The sequence below is a fragment of the Oncorhynchus nerka genome, linkage group LG18 (genome assembly GCF_034236695.1).
Source record: "Oncorhynchus nerka isolate Pitt River linkage group LG18, Oner_Uvic_2.0, whole genome shotgun sequence".
Lineage (NCBI taxonomy): Eukaryota > Metazoa > Chordata > Actinopteri > Salmoniformes > Salmonidae > Oncorhynchus > Oncorhynchus nerka.
This window is the reverse complement of record NC_088413.1, coordinates 46,642,097-46,655,285: the sequence shown is the minus strand read 5'-3', so window position 1 is coordinate 46,655,285 and position 13,189 is coordinate 46,642,097. Positions and strand designations below refer to the sequence as shown.

Genomic DNA, 13,189 nt, shown 5'->3' with positions numbered 1-13,189 from the left:
TGAATGTTTGCTAAAACCAGGGCTTTGCATGAAGATGTGTTTTACATTCGTGCAAACATTAGTGTCACTGTAGAAGAGGAAGTGTGGGGTCAACTGAGTCCCTGCTAGAACATATCCACGTTACTATCTGAAATGGAAATGAATAGAGAATTGGTACTGGAGAATTTTACGGACTTGGCACATCAAAACTTAAGATCAGTGTCTGAAAACACTTGCGTTATTGTATGATTATTTGTATTGTCTCATTTGAGACCAGCATTCATCTCAGAGACAATAAAAGTTTCTGCTAATTTATGGAAACCACATACAAATGATATTTTGACATTGAGTAGTCAGGTGGATAGAAAAGTGGGAGGTATGGTGAGTCACAATAAGCTACCGTATGTTATTTTTGCATATATATATTGTGATAAAAAATATGTCAGAAGTAATTTTCTGATGAGTGACTGTGAACACATATAAATATTGCCATTTTAATCAATTAACGTATATATTTGATGAAAATTATAACTATTTATTCAGAAATATAGTTTAAATGACAGAATATTTGTACTATACTATATTTGACTATATTTGATACAGTACAATATACTACATATAACCCCTGTACATATAACCCCTTTATGAAACAGCTTCATGGCAATTATCCACATGCTGTAGTTACGTTGTGTTTGAGATATACTTTAAGACGTGTTGGGAGCAGCATATCATATTTGGCATTAATTATGCACTTGTGTGTTGAGCTAATTGAGTCGATCAGCTGCAGAAATAACATGAGGAGAGAGAGATGCATCTACAGTGATAGCGAGGTGTGTGTGTGTGTGTGTGTTTGTGCGTGTGTGTGTGTTTACGCATGCTAGTTTTCTAACATGTAAAGACGATTGTCTGTCTATACATGTACATTTTAGGACTTTTTCTATACATTTAATATGAATGATAATTCATGATAACATAATATTATTTATTATTATTATTATTATTATTAATATTATTAGTAGTAGTAGTAGTAGCAGTAGTAGTAGCAGTAGTAGTAGCAGTAGTAGTAGTTGTAGTAGTAGTATTTATATTAGATTGTTATTAATATACCTAACTTTTTACTTTGGTAAGTATAATTTCTACATTTTTGGACATTGAACTCCACCAAATGTAACCCTTCTCTCTATTATTTGTCTTTCATTGTGCACACATACAAACTAATGGAATCAATCCTCACTGAACACAAAGCCATTTATTTGAAGGAAAACCCACACTTGATAAATTATTTAAAGCAATTGGGATTACAATATGTTATCAAATCAGAGCAAACAAAGGCTTCTCTCTCTCTCTCTCTCTCTGAGTTCTCTGTGCTGTTGGCACGAGAGGAGTTGTGTACTAGCCAGTCTTCAGAGCCAGGGAGAGTCTGATGCTAAATAAAGAGAGATTCCCCGCAAACTGTTTACGATTCCAGAATAATTGGTAAGTTCCACGTAGACGTACATAGACGCTGTTATTCAAATACAGTCTTTGTTGGCCTTGTTTACAGGAATGTTAATTGGGTCATTGACTGAGTGGACTGTTCCTTTCCTTTGGCTTTTCTTACTTTTCTTGCTTTCTCTCACTTTCTTTTTCTCTCTCTTTCTGTTGTTCGATTCCCTACTTATGAATGCACTTTCTTTCACAATACATGTTTTTCTCCAGTCTCAGACAGTGTTCCTGAAGTTACTTGTTGTTGCATGCAGAGTCAGTCTACTGGAGTCATTTTTTTTGTTCAATGATGAAGCGGGAAAGATTGTAGAGAAATAATGATAAGAAAATGTTGATTTGAACTCAATTTGGTTTGATTTATGATTCTGTAATGCAATCGTAATTCAGTTTAATATAACTAATATGTGTAAAAAAAAAAAAAAACATTATTCACAAACAAACCATTGTGAAAGTGTCTCCAAAACTTTAAGCAGCTGGCGCTTTAATATTTGTTTTTGTTGTGTGCGTTTAAGACATTTATAAATGTTTAATTCATTTACACGGAAGAACATCTAATCAATAATAATACAAATAGTTGTTAAAAAAAACAACAAGTTATAGTGAAAAGTTATAGCATTTTACAGTTGGCCATTTTAATCAGTTTACATATATATACTACAACTTGTAGCCTCTACTATAAAAAATAACAACACATGTAAGTACGCATATATATTTTATTCATACCTTTAACCTGTTCCACAAAACGTAAAAACGTATGTGTTTGCTAACATTATCACAACATGAAGTACATGCACACACCCCTGCACAACGGCACACTGGTAGATAACTTGTGGTGTACAGAGAGCATGTATCTAAGATGAGGAGTGTGTTGAGAGAGAGGTGGGTGGTTGAGCGGGTAAAAGAACAGTTCACATTTCTCCCCTTCTCCTCCTCCTCCTCCTCTCCAGCTGGAGCCAATATGATACTGACGTGGTTAGTTGTGGGTTGGTAAAGATGAAGGAAGGAGGAGGGTGCATAATGTCACCCATCCTGTCATAATCCTTAAACCCAAACCATGCCACCCTCGGCAGCAGCTACAGCACAGGTGGGCACGGTAGTTGGTGGGCAGGCAAGCGGGTCACACGGGGCACATGGGGCTCGGGTGGAAGCCAGGCAGGAAGTGAAAAGTGAAAGCCGCAGGGTGAAGGAGTAGCGGGGGCGTACGATGTCGGCCATGTTGTGTCAGACAGAGTGAGAGAGAGAGAGAGAGAGAGACGAGGGGAAATTACGCTCAGGCAGTCAGGAAGTCACCTCACACATCTCATGGGACTGGCACAGACACACTGTCCCAATTACGCTAACCCCACAAACAAAGGAAGAAGTTCTGCCACATCGGGGACAGATATATCTCGCCCCTTTCCTTTCCCTCCCCATCCGTGCCTGCCCAGCACCAACCCAGCGAGACACCAACCCCCCACAATCCTGCCATCAGATAAGAGGCACTCAAACGCACCGCAGACCCTCTGGAAGCGCAAGGTGTCACTTATGAAAGCCTCGCTCCCTGCTGAATATGCTAACGTGGATGAAAGGATGGCAAAACATAGGGTTCATACGCAACTCGCTGATTTCTTCGTCTTTTTCTTCCTCTGCTTCTTGCCTCCTCTCCTCTTTTATTTATTTCAAGTGCAGCTGTCTCCTCGGCGGGCTTCTAGGCCCAAACAGAGCCATTCCACAATGGAACAGGCGTCAATTCGACGTCTATTCCACGTTGGTTCCGCGTGATTTCACTGAAATCACGTGGAAACGACGTTGATTCAACCAGTGTGTGCCCAGTGGGCTGTATCGGCAGAGGAAGATATTTCTGACCCAGACGTGGCTCAGCTGTATTCTACACGTATGCCTCGGCTCAATCAAACGCACATTGCTGAAAGCTGTGGCACATGGACATTCTTTTTCCATGTGTCCAACAACGGAAATACATTTTTGCTCTCAAGCTAAATCTGCTGTTTCAGCTTAATCTCAATTGGAAAAACTTAAATGAATACCAAACAAATTAGGCTACTCTTACTTGCATGTTCAACCTTTGCTCTCACAAGAGCCAAGCCATAAATGGGTTTCATGTAATCATCACGTTGAGCATGTCACACATTCAGAAGTGAAATTGGAGGCAGGCGTCAACACGTACACTTCCGTGTACCTGGGTGTGTCACTATGGCAATATGGATAAGAATGTTTCTATACACATTGTCTGTTGTCGGCGCAATGTGGATAAATTAGCAAACCAACTTTAGGTGTCACTCTGAGGGATCGTCACTCTATACCCATTAGAATACAGCAGCGTCGTACAGCTGATCCTCCCTTCCATTCCCCTGCCTGTCTTCCTTTATCCCCATTCCACCATCCATCTGTCACTCTGCACATTTTTGTTTCGTGTTTTTAGGTATGTTTTCTCCCCCTTCCTTCCTCCTTCCTTCGTACGACAGTCTCAACAACAAACAAGCAGAACCTCCCCTCTTTCTCCCCTTTGAAGGGAACCTATAACGTTACAGCGTGTGCTTAACACGTTTCTAATGAGGAGCCGTTGTTGGGCTGGGAGACGTAGGTAGATTAGTCATTGTATAACTGCTAGGGAGATCACATTCTCACAGGTACACCATGCATCATGCCAGACTCCCCAGACATCCCTGTCCCTGTCCCTGCCCGCATACCAGCAACAAAAAATGAAAAAGCTCTTTATAATTCACAATGACTGATTAGAATAGTTTTGCTGATGTCATAAAAAAGCATGCTCTGGTTGGCTGCCCTGTAAAGAAACAATGCTGAAACAAGTTGAGGAGGAAGAAGGAATGTATAGTTTTGGAGCTCCATAGTTCATAGATTACAGTTTGACAGATGGCATTGTTTTAAAATAACCTTCTTTCTTTTTTTTCTTCGTACATACTGTCAACCTCTTATCCTTCCTGTGTCAAAGCTGGGGAAGAGGGGGAACTTCAGTGTTACTTTAGCGTTGCTTACAGCACTGTGATACTAAGAAAAAAATAAATCAAATAAAAACATGTCAGTATTCGCACCATCTCAAATGGCACCCTATTCCCTATATAGTGCACTACCCATTTTATGAAAGGAAATAGGTGGAACGGGGTACCATTTGGGACACAGCAGGATTTCCCTCCTTCATCCTCTTTCGGTATCTCATTAAAGAGTGGCTTTTGATCTTCAGCGCTGCCTTGTCCACCACGGGGTCAGTCCCTGTACAGGAACGGACAGCCCCGTCTCTCTCTCTCTCTCTCTACTCCCTGTACAGACTGATTGCATAGTGTGATCTCTAGTGAAGATAAAAGTGAACATGGAGGAGATGGTTGAAGTATGTCTTAATTGCGATGGGAAACTGTCGTAATTTTCCACCCCTGTGCAGCAAATACATGAAATGGCTTATTCCACACCTCATCATCCAATGAAGAGCTAAAGGCTTAGTTTCAGGGCTGACACCGATTGGATGATAGATTCACTCGGATTAAATCCAGCTGTCAGATAATCTGAGTTATTTCTTTGTGATAATATTGGGTTTCTTTTGGTGGGTTTGTTTTTGTGGTTGCTTCTTTATTTAACGATCAATTATTGATTTGGTTGAACAATGATTGTAATTTGATTATAACATATTGTAAATGAATTATTCTGGGCTAGTCACAATATTTTATAATATTATATTGGTTGTAGAGACGATAGCATTGACACTCGTAGCGATCATAGTCAAGCACCCATATTTGGAGGTTCCATCATGCAGTTTCAATACTTCCTGTTATAAATTATTGAAATCTAGGAGAAGACATTTTAGCGCCTGCCTGTGATAATCACAGATTATAATATGCTATATTTTATAACTGCTTTCTTACAATTTAGAAAAAAGTGTGCATCAATGTATTAATTTCACGTGCTCAAACAAAAATATGAAAGCCACCCCTCCCCTTGACATTACATTTCACTTGCAACTGCATATTCACAGATAAAGTGTGTTGTTCTTTTTCTCTCTCTTGTCTGCACTCAAACCTGAGAGAATATTACATACAAATGAGACCAATGACCTATAAAATGAGGTATGGCTACCCCCAGTCTCCACCTATGGCAGATCACTCTCAGCACTGTCCAAACTGACACACATTCTTAATTTGATTGGCATATTCTATTTATTACCATGCAACTGGCTCTTTGCCGTTATTTGCTTTCAGATTATCCAATAAGAAATGAGCAGCAGCACCGGTGCCATGTTGCATGATGTCACTGATGCAGATTGAACACCGAAAATACCGTTTAGCATGCCTACCTGACCGGGGTTAGAAGAGATCAACTAGAAGGGAAGATGTGGGTAAGAAACCATTTGAGAGAAGGTGTATCCTTCGGGTTTTCCCTGGTTGTCAGCTAATTTGGTTAATGTGAGTCGTAGATGGTGGGAGATGTTGGGGGATAGTGGGCACAGTAACACTGTTACAGAGCTGTCTGGTCCCTGTAGGTTAGATACCATTGGACTGTAGCCTCACAGGCCTTCACTATAACACCACCTTCTCCTTCGGAAAACGGGAGGTATAGGTTATAGCAAATTTGAGTTTAAATATAGACTGAATGTTAAGTAAAATAGTAGCCAAATAATCTTTCATTTTCACTCACACCTTGGAGGTGGAGGTGTGTTGAGTCGTAGAGCGTCTGCTAAATGACTTAAATGTAAATGTAAATGTAGACCAGTAGGATCTACAGTACCAAACACCCCCCGAAGTCCTCCATCCAACACATGTACCTGATCAACAGCACATCCTAGAAACTGAACCTCAAGAAGAAGAAGTGGAAGAAGAACAAGAAGAAGAAGAGGAAGAAGAACAAGAAGAAGAAGAGGAAGAAGAAGAACAAGAAGAACAACAACAACAACAAGAAGAGGAAGAAGAAGAGGAAGAAGAAGAGGAGGAAGAAGAAGAAGAAGAGGAAGAAGAGGAAGAAGAACAACAAGAAGAAGAGGAAGAAGAACAAGAAGAGGAACAAGGAGAACAAGAAGAAGAACAAGAAGAAGAACAAGAAGAAGAACAAGAAGAAGAACAAGAAGAATAAGAATAACAAGAAGAAGAAGAAGAAGAGGAAGAAGAAGATGAAGAAGAACAAGTAGAGGAAGAGGAAGAAGAAGAAAAAGAAGAAGAAGAAGACGAAGAAGAAGAAGAAGAAGAAGAAGAAAGTCAGTCATATCAGAAAGAGATCAACAACATTTAGCGGAGGCGCCTTCCGTCTTCGCTCCTGCTGCATTCTAATCAACGTCTGGAAGCTCTAATTTATGAAATGTAATTCTGCCCTCCACTGGTATGAAAAAGGTGCGCACACACACACACTCAGGAGCACACACAAATATCCTGCTCTCGCAGACTTACCGTGGAGGAAAACAGTGTTTTTTCAGTGCTGCTAATTTAGAAGATTTTAACAACTTTTTGTGCAGGTGGGTTAAAGTAAACCACAAATAACTGTTATTTATTTGTTGTTGATTATATTTCAAACACTTTACTGCCAAACATTATACCATGTTTAACTGCAAGATAAAGACTAGAAGCACATATAGCTACAGTATGTTGTAAAAACAAAACATTTATTACTGCACTTAAGTGGGTTTCATACATATCTGCTAAAATTTGTAACTGTCATCTCCTTTACGTGTAACTATAATTGTTGTTTGCAAAATAACTTAATCTTAACAATAAGTTGAAACAATTCTGTGTTCCTTGTTTTGAGTTTCATTCTTGACATTTTGTTACAGTACGTACTGTGCGGCCGAAATGTTTTATACACATAAACAAACAATCTGACTGCATACAAACAAACAGAACAAGGTCATACGACATAAAATCATTTGTCATCGTTGGTGTGTGTGTGTGTGTGTGTGTGTGTGTGTGTGTGTGTGTGTGTGTGTGTGTGTGTGTGTGTGTGTGTGTGTGTGTGTGTGTGTGTGTGTGTGTGTGTGTGTGTGTGTGTGTGTTTTTGTCTCTACATTATGTGGGTCCCACCTCGCTTGGCTCCTGTTTGAAAGCCAAACCCGGCGTAGGGCACAGGGAGGGAGGGAGCAGGGTAGAACTCTGGGGGATATGACATCACTGCTCCCCAGGGCACAACCAGGGCCATTGTCACCCCAGGTGTTGCCAGGGGCGATGGGCCTACTCTTCAGAGAGGACAGACCCAGTACAAACAGCCACACCCCCCCACACCCCCAAAAAACCTATCCCCCTACCCTTTATCCCCCTACCCCTCACTCCTCTACCCCAGTCTCTCTACACTCCCTTTGAGTGCCGTCAAGTAAATGCTACTCCTTAAAACTCCTCTCCCAGTCCTTCTGTCACAAGGTGCCACACAGCCAATGGGTTCTGATTGGCATGTGTCTGTCTGAGGATTTAAAAACACACAATAGGGCATGAAAGGAAATAGTTCCATCGGGTTGGGTATACATACAAGAATATGTACTATTTCCTTAGCTCAGCATTGTCCTGAGTTTCTGGGGGGAAACAAACTAAATAAGTTACATCAATTGCATTCGAGCAAAACGTAGAGATGATTGTAATCAGAACACCCCCTCCCCCCTCCAGTCTCCCCATTCCAACCTGGAATTCATTCGAGCAAATGTATAATTTGAGCTCTCCTACTGTGCTAGTGGGATTATTGGTTTGTTGGGGACTCCTGCAGAAAAACTCATTTAATGTGGGTGGTAAAAAAACTGCAGGTAATTACTAGTGAAGGAGCACCTTTGCTAACCCGAGTGCATTGTAACAAAGACACCTGCATCTCCTGCAGAAAGAGTGCATCTCGAAGCCTTTGTCATTTTTAATCTAATGCTCCCGCTGTGAGGGCTGGGCTAGCTACAGCGCTAGCTGCAATCACAGGCATCTGCAGAGAGAGAGAGAGCATTGCTACAGTAGAGCCAAACACTGGCCACCACATCTTCAGAGTTTCTCTCTTCTGCCCTTTATACCTGAGGAAAAAACAGGGAACGGTGATTTATGCAATCAACTTTTATTTGTCTGTTTTTAAGTTCATCATAACTATTTATTCTACAAGTGTCCACCACTATCTCATAATTATTTTTTATTTTTTTAATACAAAACAATAAATATGAAAAGAAAGTGGCCCTGACCTGATTAATGAATGAATACATCATAGATGATTCTGTTCTCAATCGAGGCAGACTAATCTACCATCCAGAAAGGTGAGGACTTTTTGAACACAGACATTTCCTCCTCAGTAGGAGGTCAAGACCAACAGACAAATATCTGCCACAGTAGCGGAAAAGTCTGGTGCATGGGCGCATTTCAAAATCCATGCAAATGTATGAAGCAGCAAAGGCTAAGAGTTTCTGCGTAGGCAAGCACTCCCAGCAAGCCCACTCACTCCCTCTATCCCTCTCTCCCTCTATCCCTCAAATCTTTTGTTTGTTCGGAAGTTACACATATAGACAGTTACTATCAGAAGCCAACGAGAGATGAGGACTTGAAGGGAGAGTAAAGGGAGGGAAGAAGGGAGGGAAAAAAGCTAAAAGCGTTTCAAGCTATTGCTGAAACAATCCAATTACGATGCCTATCAAACTCAGCTTCACAGGTTAGAGCTCCTAATTGCCTGACAAAAATTGACACTTCAGTCGCAACACTGTAATATAATAGAAGGCCAAATTAAATTTGATCGAGGGGCAGAAAACGACGCTATCACTCAGCGGCGCGGAAAAGAGGAGATCAACTAGCATGATATAATGGATCAAAAATGAAAATGATTCATTAACCGCGTTGGGTTTTCCAATAACGGATATGACACAGTTCAGACGTCTTCGGAAAAACACTATTAATTAAGGAATGATAGATCTAACAAGGCATGGAGTCTGGAGAAGTCTCTTTCCTTCTCTGTCGCTCTCTTTCTCACTCGGTCCCTCTCTCTTTCGCTACACCATCTTTTTCTTTCTCTTCCCCCTCTTTCTTTCTTTCTCTCTCTCCCTCTCTCTCCTTTGTTATCCCTTTCTTCCTCTAGCTCTCCCCTCCACTGCTCTGTTTAGGTGAAGGACAGAGAGTCTCTCAAGATGAAGTCGGCTCGAGTTGGGTCAGACCAGGTCAGGCTCTCTGGCAGTGGCACCACACAGCTCTCTGCCTCCTGGCCACTTCTCCTCCACCACTCCACACAGCCTGTCCTTAGCCTTCTGATTGGCTAAGCACTACATTCCTTTCATCCCGTGACCCCTGGCTAACCCTGGATTCCGAAACTGATCCGGTCACTCCCCAGCGGATGACTCGGGAGGTGGGAGCAGACGGACGGTTGCCGTGACGCAGCACAGTGTGCCGTTCCTCCCCTCCCCTGTGAGGATGATCAGGAGTAAACCAGGAAGCTGTTTCATCCCTTTCTCCTCTCCTCTAATTGGGTCAAAGCCTTCCTCCTCTCCTTATTGATGTGCAAATTAACAGAGTGTCAAGGGAGGCCCGCGCCACGCGTCACTCTCAGGCATATTACAGAACACCTCGGGTCCTTGGTAGAAAGTCATCAGTGTGTGACCTGTATCTGGATGATTTGGGAGTCTGTGTAATATGAGTGATCGTGGGGGGAAAGGGAGGAGAAGGGAGGAGGTTGAAAGATTGTAGAAGGTGGTTGGTTCAGGGCCCAGTCAGAGGACCTGGCTGTCTGTCTCAACTCCTGAGATAATTCTTCAGATGAAAGCCTGCAGCCATACGTGTCGCCCCTACCTAATTAACCATGTCTCCTACTGGAAATACGAAAGTAATGCGTTGTGAAACTGATGTGTGTGTGTGTAACATTAAATAATGCAGACGCGGGATTAGTGATATGTACATGTTAGGGTGGCTACCTTGGAGATATGGAAATACTGACCCTCACCCATTCTCTCCAGAGTAATATGAAGGGGGGTGAAATGGATGGTCTGATCTTCATAACCGTTGTTCAAGCTAAACATCTGCTGAGCACGTGAGAAATGTAAATGTTGTAACGAGCCACATAAAGTCCTGCTAACAGCATCTTTATCGGTCCCACTTCCTGTTTGTTTACTCCACACAAAACTTTCCATGTGAAATCATACAAACTGCAAGCCGCTGTCACAATCATAGAAGCTAAATAATGTGTTTTCATCGAAGGTAAAAATGTGTTTGCTATGTAATTACCATGTAAATGCACAGTTTTAGCTGCGCTCAAATGTAAAGTCGGACTCCTCGGTGGTATCGTCTCAGCGTGATGCTCATCATGTGTTTGTGGTCTATCACCCAACTATTGTCCTTAAAACAATTGACCAAAAAACAATAGAGTACAGAGAATGGAGGGGCCCAGTCACTCAGTAACCCAGTGCAAGGGATCATTGAAAGTTAGTGCTGCCCTATAGTCTTATAATTGGGTATCGATGGCCAGTGATTCCCTCCATTTCATCTCCTTCCACATGGGCGAGCCTCTGGAACTCCCAGACAATCTAATTGGAACCCCCGCTGAGCAGGTAGGGCCATGGAACAAGAGGGGAGAGAGGGTGAGATGGGAGAGAGGGGAATGGGAGAGAGTTTAATCATTGACTCCTTCTACCCATCCTGTCTCAATTGGACAAACTTCCCAGGACAACGAAAGAGAGAGAGAGAGAGAGAAGTGTACATTTGATCTGGTGTATGAACTGCTGAAATCAGTTCAAGCCGACTGAACTTTTTCTGAAAAAAAAAAAACATCCACTTACAACAACATGCCATGCAAAACATGTCTCAATGTATTCCCAGAAATCTGTGTCCACCCTCCACAGTACTACATTCGATGCTTCGCAGGTCTGCCCTTAAGCCCAGGTCACAGTTCACCAGTTGTAACACAGAATACATTCCTCACCACACATTCTACAATACCTTAGGCCTGATAGGAGAGTTATCCAGTCAGTCACTCTATTGTTTAGTTTAGACCTCTGGTCATACAGCAGCCATCTGGACAGGCTAGTCTGGGCAAGCCATCATGGGTCAACCCCAATTCCTTCCCTTTACTCCATCTCTTTTTTTTAGCATTAGTTACAACTGAATTGTGATCAATGACCTAGAGCCGTTGGCATCCCCCACCTAACCCCATCCTCTCCTCCTCTCTCTCCATCCTCTCCTCCTCCTCTCTCTCCATCCTCTCCTCCTCCTCTCTCTCTATCCTCTCCTCCTCCTCTCTCTCCATCCTCTCCTCCTCCTCTATCTCCCTCCTCTCCTCCTCTCTCTCCATCCTCTCCTCCTCCTCGCCTCCTCCTCTCTCTCCATCCTCTCCTCCTCCTCTCTCTCCCTCCTCTCCTCCTCCTCTCTCTCCATCCTCTCCTCCTCCTCTCTCTCCATCCTCTCCTCCTCTAGCGTTTGGCCGAGTGTGGTGGACTCTGAGAGAACAGGTGGACATAAGCCAGAGGAGACATGGAGAGCCAGCCCAATCCCAGCCAGGAGAAACATGCCAGGGCCAGCCAGACAGCGGTTGTATCCCAAACGGCACCCTTCTCACGTTATAGTGCACTTCTTTTGACCAGGGCCCATAGGGCTCTGGTCAAAAATAGTGCACTTTAAAGTGGTTAGGGTGACATTTGAGACTCAACCAGAGCCAGCTTGGCCACAAACAGGGGTCAGGCAGGGCCAGGCGTCACATAAATCAACCTGACGTGTTCACCCAGGCCTGCCCACGCCCTGTGCCAGGGCCTACCCGCGGCCTGCACCCGTGCCCACCCCGCACCCACCAGGCCCACACCCCACTGGCTCCTGGGCTATTTCCATGCCTGGTTCAGGGGTGGATTTGGAACGGGTCAGCTGATCGGGTTCCAGGGCCCCGGTCAGAAACTCTTCAGGTGCCTTCTGCCTTTACAGTCTCCCATGCCAAGGAGTGTGGAAGGAGGCTGGTCCTAACACAAAAGCAGACTAAACAGAGAGATAGAGTGTGTTATTGTTTGAGTGGGTCTCAGAGGTATTTTGATGACCGTGTGTATTTGAATGGCAACGTGGACCTAGCTAAGAATTGTTAATAAACTGCTCAGCTAGGAGAGCGGAGTATTTTTAAGATGATATTCGTCTGTCCTTTACAAGACAATTCTGTATTAAGGATAACTGCGTAGACATTCAAGCAATAATCTTCTCATCTGTCCTAACATAGCTAATTAATTAGCCTGTTGATTTCTGTTTCAGATAGCCATGTGCAACTGATAACGATAACCTTAAATCAGTTTGTTTGTTTATCGATCACTTTGCTACGGGCTTTTGAGGATGCAATGTGCCATTATTCAATTAACGGAGCAATATCCTTTTGATAAATGGAATTGTATTTGATGTAGTTACGTATAGATTTTTTTGCGGTTGTGTGGCTAAATGATGTACATTATGATTATATGAATATTTCCAGAGAAGTGTTTAATTGCTATTTACTACCCAATGTGGTTTTGTAGCATTGCCGTAACTGAGGTGAGGAACGGTGAACAGTTATTTCCTCAAAATGGATTAAATCAGGAAACAGTGTGCTCTCCTTCCAAACCTTGTCACATAATAATGTCATAATTCCTAAAGGACCTTTTATCTATTTTAGAAGTTATCTTAGGGAAGTTTTCATTAATGCCTTTTCCATTTTATTCAAAAATTCATTATGTTTCACTAATCTCCAGAGTGGATAAAAAAGACTTAAATCCTTAATAAAAATCATTTTCACCCAGTGTCTATGAAACGTGCACTTGTTAAATTTACACTCCATGCCAATAAACTATTGATATCTTACT

The 13,189-nt window shown here is 42.4% G+C and overlaps 1 long non-coding RNA gene across 4 annotated transcripts; it reads left to right on the top strand.

Moving 5' to 3' along the window:
* The first annotated feature begins 511 nt into the window (after positions 1-511).
* LOC115145975 (uncharacterized) lies at positions 512-13,187 on the top strand. Of its 4 annotated transcripts, none has more exons than XR_003866074.2 (3): positions 516-1,455; positions 1,678-5,806; positions 11,796-13,187. It is a non-coding gene; the product is annotated as an uncharacterized LOC115145975 (long non-coding RNA). The 4 variants fall into 4 exon arrangements; XR_003866076.2 differs by lacking the exon at positions 11,796-13,187 and adding an exon at positions 6,244-7,172; XR_003866075.2 differs by lacking the exon at positions 11,796-13,187 and having other exon boundaries at positions 512-1,455; positions 5,670-7,172.
* Positions 13,188-13,189: the final 2 nt, after the last annotated feature.